The 13,090-nt window shown below is 37.6% G+C and overlaps 1 protein-coding gene across 22 annotated transcripts in view; it reads left to right on the forward strand.

The window, feature by feature from the left end:
* The window catches only part of LOC121065899 (poly(rC)-binding protein 3-like), a 514,190-nt gene that overhangs the window by 154,435 nt on the left and 346,665 nt on the right, over positions 1-13,090 (forward strand). Inside the window, exon 1 of one of the 22 annotated variants that reach the window (XM_040549042.1) lies at positions 10,324-10,342. The exons of the other annotated variants lie outside the window; for them this stretch is intronic. The gene's annotated coding sequence lies outside the window, so the exon portion shown is untranslated. Of the gene's footprint in view, positions 1-10,323; positions 10,343-13,090 lie in introns of those variants that run through there. 22 annotated transcript variants of the gene reach the window in all.

Below are 13,090 nucleotides of genomic sequence, written 5' to 3' on the forward strand. Positions count from 1 at the left end.
ACATAACAGATGCTCTGATTTAAGAAAAACAGTGAAGTAGGTTTGATTGTGCATCCTTGCTAAGACATAAATACACTAAGATATTTAGCAGATTCCTGACTGGGAAACATATGGAAATGTGTGTAGAGCTACTCTTTCTTTTTAATAGTGCAGAATTGTCCTTGAAATTAAGGTATGATGCCCAAATCGACTCCTTGGATCTCATTCCTCTCAAGCCTATTTGCAGTTGGAAAGAGAAGGATGCTGAGATATGCATGAATCAGTGGAGCTTGCATGGTCTGAGGGATATTATGATTGTTGTTATAAATAATTTAATATGGATTAAGAGATCTTGGATAAGGAACTGTATGTGAAAGTGCTTTGATATCAGAGTCATTTTGGAAGGAGTATTTTTGCTTAAGCCTCTGAGTAACTACACAAAGAGGTTATAATTGAGAGCAAGATCCAGTGCCTAGAAGTTGACGAAAACTCAGACCGTGGAAATAAGGCACAGTTTAACAGCAGCAAGAGTTCTTACCACAATTAGAATACTGAAGTATGAGAATTCTAGTCAATATCATATGTTTGGGGGGAGAATACTTTTTGTCCAAGCGTATCTTCTTATGAGAATGATATTCTGATAAGCATATTAAAACTGAACACAAGAATTAAGTAAAATCTGTAATTTTATAGAAAGAGTAAGTTTGTGATACTATAATTTTTTAGATCTATAGAGAAGTATTGCTAAAATGGTAGCTGTTTTTACAATTTTGAGATTATTCCATAGTATATTGTTGTGCAGGCATTAATTTTGACACTTTACTCATACAACACATAGATGAGTTGGGTTCATGGCTTTTTAACACATCATCTTCACCTTTTGGAGGCTGTCTGCTGTTTTATGCAGACTGTGACAGAGATTCTAGGTTTTCCTTCATCCCTAAAGATAACTGTTTCCTGCGAAGTTTAGCACAGAAACACCAGAATCTGTGTCCTCAATACAGAACAAAGACAAATGTCAGTGAGTTTCTGCAATTATATTTCTGCTCAAAGCAGAACACCATTCATAAGCCAAGATTTTCTGTGTCCTCCTTTCTAAGGCAGAGGCATCCATTCCAGATACTCAAATATACTTCCCAAACATGATTGGAGATAGTGGATGCTTTTAGCTTAGAAAGTCCATGCAAGGTCCAGCTGCTAAGGAAAGAGACCAAACTGTAGGTAGTGTGGTACAAAGAAAGGCTAGAAGCTACTGTCCTCACTTGGTTCTAATAAATTTCCCTTTTGCTCTGTTGGAGTTGTTGGGAAAAGACAGAGAAATGAGACAGGCTAAATCTGCTCTTCTGGGTAAGACACAGCCTTTTTGGTTTTGTTTGTTTTTGCCTGTTCAGTTCTCACTGACACCCTTCCCCGTCCCCTCCTTTGAAATGTAGGTAGCAAGACCTGGATCAGAATGTTACCAGATATTTTGTGTAAACACAGTAATTCTTTCTATGCATTCTTGAAGTGTGTTTAACTACAGAATTTTGAGAGAAACAGAAATGATAGTAATTGTGGACTCATGCAGTCTAGCAGACTACTTGTGTGTATTCCCACATATCTGAATGTATTTAAAACAAACCAAAAACAATGCAGGCTTTCATACACATGAAACTATGTTATAAGTTGTCAGCATTTCTCATATGATCTATAATTTCAGTATAAAGAAAACATCATTTCAGACTTACTGTTGCCTGAAATTTGATCTAGAATGTATGTTTTCAGCTAAATGTGACCAAGCAGAGCTAGAAATATAGGAACAAGGCTTAATTTATGTTGCCAGGAATTAGCTGAATACGTTGGGGCACCTTGGAAAAAATAAATGGAAGAGAAATAGAAATATGTTATCTTTAACTGAGCATTAAGTCCATATTTCCCTGAGGCATCTATTTTGGATGCTATTAAAAATGCCTTCTATTGTATTTTATGAGGTTTAGATAGGCATGGGCATTATTACATTTGAGAAAACATGCTGTATGGAATTATTTGCTTGTTTGAGAAATTCAGACTGAGGTTTGACTTTCTAGATGCTCCTGAACAGACCAGCTCATCTCTGGGTTTGCTATAATGTTTAAGTTCAACTTAAATTTTGTGGGAAAGGAAAGGCAGAGGCTTATAGGGAAGATGGAAGATGCAGTTACAGTTCTCAACGGAAGAGAATTTGTAGCAATACCACAGAGCCCAATGACTAAAGAGTCCTCAATGTGGGGACAAAGGTATGAAGATTTGTAGTGTTCGTACTTAGCAATCACATAGACTTGATTTTCTACTTGTGTATCCATGAGTTCCTTTACCTGAAAGGATATTTATTCCTGACTACAGACTGGGAGGAGGGGAAAATTCAGATCTTGAAGTAGTAAAAAAAAAAAAAAATAAATAAATAAATAAAAAAACTGTAAAATGAATAGGTATTTTGTTATTGAACTTGGATGTTTCAATTCACTGAAAAGAACCTATGCCTTTATTTTAATATATTTTTTAAGAAATCTTTTAGCCTAAGTGTTGTCTTGTTTTATGAAATGCTGAAGAACTGCTTAAAACTGCTCAAATTCCCCTAGTTTGAATGAAAATGCAAGAAAAAAATATCTGTGGATTAGAAGGCTTAGAGACCTATGTCTCAGTGGCTTTTTGTTTTTAGTTTTTCAAAATAATGTGCATCAGATATTACAAAAACGTTATGCCTTAGGGCCAGTTTCAGGATCTTGTTTAGTTTTGCATTTGGCAGTCTGCAAACAGGCATCATGGAGGCAACAAGGGTCTTGTGGAAAAAATGAAAATGAAGATATTTATCTTCATCTGTCAAGTTTTCTTTCTTCTAAAGAGAAGCGCTCTTTTAAAAATTACATATGTGTCTAGAAAACACCCTAAAGCACACTTAATAGCATGGGATTAATCTAGATAGCTTTGTTTTCATAAAGGTATTTATTGCTACACACTGAACACAGCTATAAATATCATACAACGTGAATAATATATGATTGCAGTGGAAAAATCATTTACATATTTTCTGTAATGATTTATTTCAAATATTAGCTAATCTACTTTAAGTGCAAGGAAGCATTTATACTATCCATATACTAATGAATTATTCATTAATCTTTTTGTTTTAAATGTATCATAGTAATTTTATTTTTAAACTTATCATATTAAAAAAAAAAGTTGTAAAAGCTTCCAGTAATTAACAACAGGAATACTGGCTGTGATATCTCACATTCCTCTCCCAGTCCCAAAGCAGCTTTGTCCTTGGACTACAAAATACCTTTCTGGAGAATGGACTGGTGCAACTGAGGCCTGCTCCTTAGCCACTCAATTCTATAAGTTTGTCAGAACTTCCTTTGGTGGTATCTCCTTGTGCGAAGATGAAGCCAGAAAGACAGCCTGGAGTTCAACTGGAATTTCATTTTTTTTTTAAAAGATTGCAATTTTTCTTTTTTCTTAAAAAAAAAAAAAAAAAAGAAAAAAAAAGAAAAACAATAATAATTTGTTTTCCTGAGGATGTTGAAACTCACCTGTTTGCTATGGTCAGTTCTAAGTATTTTGGAGCCTTTAAGCTCTCATGAAAGTTAGGTAAGCACTGGCTTACAGTAGAATCAATGTCTTCTAGGGATACTGCAAAACATTTACATAACGAAGTTCTATCAAGCCAGCAAAATTGAAAACTTGTCCTTACCAGACTGGGAGCTCTACACGTCTGGCATTTTTTCCATGTGATGCAATAAAACAGGGTTTTGTTGTGCATGGTCACTTTAAGCTAGAAAGAGCATGACTAGCATGGGACAACAGACTTCTTAAAAAAAAAAAAAAATTAAATAAAAATAACAAAAACCGAAAACACCTACTGACTTTGTTGCCCTCAATTTTAGTGGGAAGCTTATGGAGGGATCTTAACTTGGCTTGTTTATTCATCCAATCCACTCAAAATTTGTCTTTTTATTTGTTTTCCTCCCTATGATTGCCATGGGGAGCATGATTGTTGAGATACTTGACCTTAAATATTCACAAGATATTTCAATTACAATGAACTTCTCTGCTTTCTGGGGCAGAGCATGGCCGTCCGAGGCATAACTGGGAAGAAATACCACTATTCTGACTTTATTATGGATGATTGTTGTTGTCTTGCTGTTTGTTTCTTAATTTAAAATCAATGAAAACACAAGAAAAGCTTGAGATGCTTGCCTTTTAAAAACAATAGTTGCCAATGACTCTGCCAGGGTCAATTGGAAATATGTAAAAATGATGAGGCAGCTCTATTCAAATGAATGGACAGCTTGTTCCAGCAGAGGATTTGCCCTAGTATTTTGTTCTTAAAATTCTGTAAGCTTGCATGCAAAACACTTGTTTTTACACCCCAAAATAAACCTTTTTGCAAATGCCCTGCAGTCTCATAAGCTGCTTAAAAACAATTACGAGAGCTGATTTTATTACCAGTTGGAACTCTGTTTTGATTAACTGGTGTCATGAAATCAAGAGCCTTCCACCAAATGTAGCAGAGTTGCACCGGTAACTCTATGCCATTGCTTGTGCAGTCACAGTATGTACCCTCTGTGCACACTTTTCCTGGGTTGCTTAGTACTGTCACTCCTTTGGTTTTGTGGTATCGTATTTTATTACATCTAAATTACAGTGCAGGCCTTGTTTTCTGTTGCTTATTGAACAAAATCAGTCGCAAATGTGAAAGTAAGACACTCGTATAGTGAAGAATGGACGTGCTATGTAGTGAAGAATGGAATGAACTCCGAGCAGCCGGTTCCCCCACTCTGGCCAGCTCCCCCCCATATGAATTGTTCAGCATGACGTCAGATGGTATGGAATACCCCTTTGGCCAGTTTGGGTCTTCTGTTCTGGGTCTGTCCCCTCCCAGCTCCTGCTGCACCCCTAGCCTGCTCGCTAGTAGGACAGAGCGAGAAGCTGAAAAGTCCTTGGCTTGGTGTAAGCACTGCTCTGCAACAATTAAAACATCAGCATGTTATCAGCGCTCTTCTCATCCTAATCCAAAACATAGCACCCTACCAGCTACTAGGAGGAAAATTAACTCTGTCCTAACTGAAACCAGCACGGGCAGAAAGTGGGAGGACTTGGTAATCATGACACAACAGACTGACTTGAAGAGTTTCCTACTTTTCCTACTTCTGCCATCACCGTTATTTTGATACACTTAATCCTTATGCTCTCAGTTCCCTTGTGGGTAAAGCGTGGATAGCAAGACTTTCTTGTCTGGGGTAACTTTAGAGTGAGTTGATATTTCTATAATGTTTTATTTACAGTGTTGAGTTTTACAATAGAAACTACAACTGTAAGGAGAAAAGTATGTAACAGTATGTGAAGGGTAAAGGCGATAAACATTCATTCTTATGCCACCCCTGAGATGCTTACATATCTGTGATTCACTGTCACAACTCGGGTCAAAGCAGACTGAAGGCTGCTTTAATTTTTGTTCATTGGGTATGGTCATTAAAGCACCATATGTAGTGGGGAAGGGAGGAGGAAAACAACATGTTAGAATCATCTCTTATTTTTACTTTCAGTGAAATTTCAGAGGCAGCAGCTAAGAGAGACCTGTAGAAATATGTATTTATTGAGTGGTTTCTACTGCTTATTTTAAGTCATCTTTTAAGTCACAGAGCAGTATTAAAAGATTTTACCTCCAAGTATCCATTTTTTAAATTCGTTTTCAGTATTTTCAGCCCTCAAGGAAACACATGGGACACCACAATTTCAGCTTATATTTAAAAACAAAACAAAACTTTGAAATAATAACTGAGGCTTTGAAGTGTCCTACGTAGCTCTTTCTCATTCTAAGCATATACTTTGGAATTACGGTAAATATGAGTTTGGTATAGCAGAATGATTCAAACTTTTCAAAGTCATACTGCTTCACTTTAAAATTCTTGCCTGTTTTCTAATTGATTTTTTCCCCTAAGTTCACAACAAGGGAAAATATCAAAACATTTGTTTTGCTGTTTCTCATTTTCTCCTGTGTAAGTGTTCTGTGTTTTCCCAAGTGTCTTAATTTTCTTCCCTCTTCTGAAATCTTACTGGTTTTTCTATACTGACATAGATCCATATCTTGCTGCCTTTGTCTTAGTCCTCAAGGTGTCTAGTGAGTGCTCTTTCTATGCCAGAAGGTGCCCTAAATAATTTTTACTGTCTTCAATAGTAATGGTCAATCACTGGATCCAGTATGAAGTTTGATGCTAAGGGTGATATGGGCTGAAGCCAGGAAAGTTACTTTGCTTTCTAAAGTTTGCCACCCGGCATCAGGAAGGTTTTTCACCACTGAGCCCTAGAGTTTAATTCCTACTGTAACATGCTGTTCAGTCAATTCCACAATATTCAATATTAGCTCTACTGTACAGAAGTAAAACAAAATACAGATGGACACCACCGTCCCCATCCCACTCCCCCAAAGAGCTGGAATTTTCTCAGACATGGTATGTGGGAGGCCTCTATGATAGTCATTTTTTCTTCAATTTCCTCTATTGCTGGTGCACTGTGGTTTTTTTCTTCCTATTTTTGTGTAGTGTCTATAGCAGGGGCTCTTAAATATAATGGGAAGAGCTAGACACTTCCATATTAACATCAGGGATCATCAAACTAAATTGGACATTTTCAGAGGAACTTTCCTGCTAAACAGCCTCTGAGAGTTAGGTAATTCATCTGGTGATGAATCAATGACTTGCATTTAACAGCTGATGCAGCTGGAGAAGTTAGAATCATTAGTCTTAACTTCCCACTGTGCCTTTTTCTGGAGACCACCTGATGCCAGCTTTACATGACATTTCAGTGGGACTTGTACCCTTTCCCTTGGTGCTGCAATGCAACTCCTAGTTGTCTAGTGAAAACTGCTGGCTCCAGTTTTGAAAAACATAATGTGATGACTGGCAACTGTCCTGTTCAAACAGCTCCAATGTGAGTAAAGTGGTCCTTCGCAGAGGAGGGGCATGTGCTGGGTAGGTCAGCGACCTCTGTTGCTGAACTGGTTAGGAGTACTGCAAGACATCAGTCAGCTCTGCTGGAGGCTTAATGTGCTGCTAATGAAGTTAGATTTTTACATATATGTATATTTATATATATATTTTATATTTGTTATAAATATATTTTTATATTTTTATACTTTTAATATATATATTTTGTATATTTTTTGGAAGTGGAATAGGTTGTCACCATTGAGCAGTCTGGAGGGTGTTTGTCCCACTATGGCTAGTCTGCATTACTGCCTGTGATCTAGGTTGCAGGTTTTGTGATTGGATAGCAACTCTAACCTTTAGGAAAACTTTAGGGGTCTCCTGTGGCCACGCTTCTCTCTTGCGGGGATGAGAGGAAAAAGCTGCTTCAGATTATTCCTGCTGTGAACGATGGGGGAGAATAGGCCTGAAGAGACATAGGACTTCACCATCTCCTGGAGAAGATGAAATTCATGTACGAGGGCATGGAGGGCAGTCAGTTCTTCTTTCAGTTCTTCTTTAACATTAAGTAGTGTTCGTTAACGTTACGCATTTGATGAAGCTCTTCGTTGCAATCAGAGAAAATGGACAACAGGGACATTCAAGGTGGGGTAACATTTTTCCACAGCAGCAGCAGAATTAGGGCATTTTATTTATTTAACCCCTTCCAAACTGACTGTATTCAAGTTTTTGTCTTTTTGTGCTCTGTTTGGACAAAGAGGAGATCTGTTCTGCAGCACTGTCCTTTTTATTCTCAGGAATTTTGATTAATTTGTTTTCTTATCTCAGTGAAGGAATGTAAAGGTATTTGACCAAGCATGCATGTGCATAGCACAGCTTCTTGCTCTAAAGCCAGTATTCCAGCTGGAGCATGTAGCTTCTGTCCTATCAGGAAATAATGAATATTGTCTAGAGCTTTTATTTTGAGGATTCTAACAGTGTTCCTATTCAGGAGTTCATTTCTCCAAGTAGGATGAGTCTCTAATTAACGGTCTGTCTCCCAGCGAGATACTACTTTTGATTAGCGTGTTGCATCCATCAGCCTGGACAAGTTACGTGCTTGGTTAGTGTATGTTAAGGAATATTGTATTTTTAGAAATATTTGTTAATGTTATACTCCAAATACCTGTGATGAGCTGTGTTACTGTATTCTTCTGTGTACAGTACCAGCCATTTGTCAAGTTGATCCCTTTGTCATCAACTGGTGCAGGAATTCTGGATGTGGAATTAGTGTACACTCTGTTACCCAAAAATAAGCAGCAGAAGCATTTTTATTTTTATTTTTTTAATGCAGGAATTCTGGAAAATGCCCACTTTCTTCCCTTGCAAAACAAACATATTATTTCTATAAACACTCTAGGTATGCAGCTTCTACCCTGTTTGAAATGCATGCCATTTTTATGTGAAGAGAAGCCAGTGACTGAAGGCATAAATCAATCTTTCATTTTAGAAACATGGCTGTCTTCCAAATAGATACTGTTTGGGTGTGCTTAGGGTGACATGGAACAGGTTATATTCTACACTCCAAATCTGGCACATTTCTTACCATAACTTGGCATTAGACCCAGTTTGATATACTGCTCTTTGAACGCAAGCATGAGTCCCATTACATCAAGTTTAAAGACTGCTCTAAGAGGTAAGGAAGGAGAATGCTTGTATTGCATTGATGAAGAAAAAGGAATTAACCATTTGTGTGAAGGTTTCAATACTTTTTTTTAACCTGACCCTCTTTTATCAGAACAAACTGAAGAACAATGGCTCTTGGAAATGGATATGAGAATCATCAACGGAGCAGCGACTGTTGCAATGTGCACAGCTATAATTAACTTCAAAGGGAATGAAGTCCATGCATCAATTGGCAGCAGGACAGGGACTTCACTTCTTAGAATGAAATAACACCAAAGTTGGCCTTTCTAGTCACATTACTAATGTGGTTATAGCTATTTCCATTCCTCTGTGAACTATAATCCTTGTTCATCTCTATATTATACTTTCCTTTTAGTGTCACTGAGAACTTTCTAGGAAGCTTTGATTTTCATAAATCTACAATATATACTTTCCTCTCCCTTTGCCTTCCTTATTTTTAGTCCTACCCTCAGAGCTAGGCATTTTTGCCAGTTGTCTTTTGCTAGTTGATTGATGATTCATTATTTAAGTATAACCAAGCACAATAAAACTGTTAATTGCATTACCAGTAACCCTTTTCTTCCGTTCTGAGATGCCTCTATCATAAGTACTCAGAACTATTCATGCTAGTTCATCACACTGAGTGTCTGATAGGTTTTCTAGAAGTGCATGTGTATACATGTACACGTGCTTTGCTATTGTATTAAAATAAAATGTTGATATTGTACTTGCAAAGAATCTTTGAAAAAGAACTTTATTTCTCATAGTTGTTACTTCAGTCAGTCTGAATATTTCTGTTGTCTAGTGAGATCTGTAGATAAAAATGTTTCTTTTTTTTGATTCCTATGTAATTAAAAAAAAAAGTATTGGGCTTTCTCTGCTCTGTTGATTTATTCACTGAAAGGTCATTTTTCCAATTTTTTTTAAAGGGGTGTGTGTGCAATATTGAAAATTCTAAGAGATTCCAGTGACTTCAGCAAGCAGGGTATGTGTAGGCAATTTAAAGGACTATGCAGTCAGCTCTAAACCTTCCTTCATTTTTGACTTGTCTTTTCCCATTTTCCTTTTGCATGGCCAAACTTTGCAGGTCTTTTTCCTGTAAATAAAAATTTAAATTCACAGCATGTCTGTTTAAATCTAGTACTTCATTTGTTTCAATGATTCCAAATTCTTAAAGATCTGAAATTACTTATGTGCCTCATCCCTTTGAAAATTAATTGAATAGGAAAGCTTTTAGCCTGAGGGACATGTTCTTTGATATACTTAGGTGTCTTGTGAGACTTATATGAGCAGGCTTGGCATCTCTCTTCCACTTATGTAAAGGTGTACTCCATATGGATATAAGAATAAGCCTGTCTCTTACAGAGTCATAAGAATGTGCCCTTTATTATTTTTCTAATTTTGGCCTGAGCTGCGTTGAAGTGTGCTTAATCTGAAATTATTTTTATATCTCTTTAACTTATTCTACATCTAGCTTTAAAGAAAATTAAATTGTTTAAATTTTTATTTTTAAAGAACATTTTTTTGCTATGCAGTTATTGAGGGAGCGACAAACTGGCTGAAGGCATGCTCTCTAAAAAGGCACCTAGGGGGCAAGAGAGTACCACATCTTTGCTCAGCCTGCAGAGGACAAACCTGTGTCCTAACCCTTTTTGGGCAATGTTTCAACAGTGAGAGTCAGAGGCAGACCTTGGTGCTTGAAATAGCTTCAGACCTCAGTGACCTAATCCAACAGCTGGCCATCACCTAAACAGGTAATCCTGTTCCCCTCTTAGGAGCTGTCCTCCTCTTAGCTTGACCTATATGCAACCCTATGCTTTGATTTACAAGATATAATTCAGATGGATACTGGTAATAGAGCTGAACCAGCTATTGACATTCAAAGAGCTCATCTCTAGCGAAATTTCTTCAGATGCAATTCCAGAGCTGCTTTCTTTATGTCTTAATTATGCAGAATTCTCTGGGGCTTCAGCAAGAGTTCTGACTGTGCAAGGGATGCTGAATAAGGCCTCTGGTTTACAGGACTAATTACCCTGTACTTTGATTTGGCTCAAGTTCTCCAGCAAAATTTTGCTGTTGTATACATTTGTGTAACTACTGCTGGAGGTGGTAGTTCTTGATGAAGACATCTCAAGGCAAAATTGGTTTTATTAATATCTTCATAAATTTAAGCTAGCATCTCTTTATTCTGTTTCTTACTATATTTTTATATACTTTTCAAAGACATAATTGGTACTCAAATGTTGTGAAAAGCACAATGAGTCAAGGACAAACTGCTACTCTATACTACAGTATTTGCTTGTCCACGTTCTTTGCTCCGAAGTGTTATCTGTTGCTGCAAATGGGTGCTGTTATGAGACACTCTTTTTTCATGTTATATGCTGTCTTTCCCAGTAGACTTTTACTCTCAGTTTTCCCAAAAGGTTTCAGTGTCTTTCCCAGCATCAGTAGCAATTAAAATATCTCCCAGAAGGACAGATTTTACTTCCAGCTGTGTTCTACAAGTGACTTGAAAAGACTTAATAACTCATGTAGAAAGTGGCTTGTATTCCAGGGGAATTACTTAAATGACTTCATTTCTTACTTCAACTCTAAGTCTAAGTTCAAAGGGGATTCATGTGGCACCCACGCCACAAAGTCTGTCTTTAATTCAGAGGTTAAAATGACATCAAACAGGAATGAAAAGCCCCTCTGCTGTACTCACCAGCAGTGCTGGGAGAGTTCAGCTCAGGGGAGCTGCCATGCCCAACCGACTTTTTAGAGGCCACTTCTTCAGCAGCACTTCCAGCTGCCTGCAAGAGCAGCCCACAGAGCGGTGCTGCTGGTTGCTGGAGAAATGCCATTATGACAAATTATGCATGGAGGTGTGCCTGCTGCTACAGCATCTGATGCTCTTTGAATTCAGCTAGAGTATGTTCGAGGGACTCGGCACTCTACCTCTTGCAAACTCCCCTTTCATAAATTATTACTAATTAGAAATAGCTTAATGTTCACTGGTTCTTAGAACTACAGTCCCCATTGAAGACAGTGAGTTTACAGCCAGAGTACTTCTAGTAATGCTCTGCAGCTCAGGTACCTGCTTCTGATTTCATTCCCATGCTTTTTGTCTTTGGGTGTAGGGAAGTGTGAGAGAAATATGTTGTTTTCAAACCTTTAGTAACTTTAACTTTGAAAAGTACTCTTTGTGCCATTACCATTCATATGGTAAATGAATGTTCTTTTCGTCTGCATTTCCAGTGTAAATGAAAGATGACCTAAGAAAATGCTGTAAAGGGCTCTTGTTGGAGCAGCCATAGAAAGTGGCCCTATGGCACTTCATCAGAAAAGTGTTGTAAACTGAAGAAGCTAATGAAGCTAGTGATCTTTGTGTTAAATGTTTTCAAGAACAGCGTCTCTTTTTCTAATTTTGCCTTTTTTTTTTTACCTCTAAAAAAAGGTTATAAATCCCAATCCATTTCCTTACCCTGCTGTATTGTCCCTCCCAGCCTTCTCCCCAGATGTCAATGATAGATCTAAGTACTTCAAAAAAAAAAAAAAAAAAAAGACCTCTTTTTCAATCCTCTACCTCCTCTTTGCTCCCTTCCCCACCCAGCTCCAAAGTCAGGGGAGGAGGAGGTTGTTTGCTGACTGTGAATTTCCTCTTTTTTATTAAATCCAACTGGTCCTTCTTGTGGTGTTTGATACAGATCTTTTACAGCAGTAAAAATAGGGTTTGAATACACGGAGTAGTTAGGTACCTAGTAAGTCATAACGAGTTTGCAGTTTTGAATTAGTTTAGGTAAAAACTGTGTTCCCTGCTGAAAATAAAATGTGACATGTCGCCTAGTGCAATTGCCTAATGCAGAATGAGAGGGGAAAGAAAGACACAATTTGAATTTCCACTTGTTTATTTCCCTCATGTCTCTGTCTGTTCTTCCTGTTGCTGTTGAACAATGGATGGAATATAAGTGATGGCTGTGATGTGTCAGTGTTTGATGAAGTGAAGTGCTATTTTGCTGTTCAAGGGCCACTCAACTCCACATTGTTTCTCCGGTCAGTTGGTGCTGTCATTCAAATTATTATTACAGTAAATGTTAAAACAATGCCACCTGATACCACAGCTCTCCTGGTATATTTAACTTGATTTATTGCACTCCATTGTCAGAATGCTTTGAGGTACAATTACAGCTACTTTGAGCAATTTAAGCAGAGTAAAACTTTATTAATTATCATCAGTGAATTTATCACCACCTCTAATTTCCAAACCATGAGAAGATATTTACTTAGGGATACTCTGACAATTCAGTTTGAATGGCCTGTTTTGGAGCCTGAGGAGCAGGTAGTGGAGCTGCACTGGCAGGACCCAAACCAAGGAATTGGCTCTGTTTTTTTCACGTGTGTGTGCTTTGGCACATCACAGGACAAGCAAAGCAGCAGGACAAAAGAGTCAGCCTGAGCATCTGCTGCTGCTTACTGCTTAAGGGCAGGCTCTAGTTGGCTGGGGGATGCTGCTGCCATTTTGT

This window comes from Cygnus olor, chromosome 2 (genome assembly GCF_009769625.2).
Source record: "Cygnus olor isolate bCygOlo1 chromosome 2, bCygOlo1.pri.v2, whole genome shotgun sequence".
Taxonomy (NCBI): Eukaryota; Metazoa; Chordata; class Aves; order Anseriformes; family Anatidae; genus Cygnus; species Cygnus olor.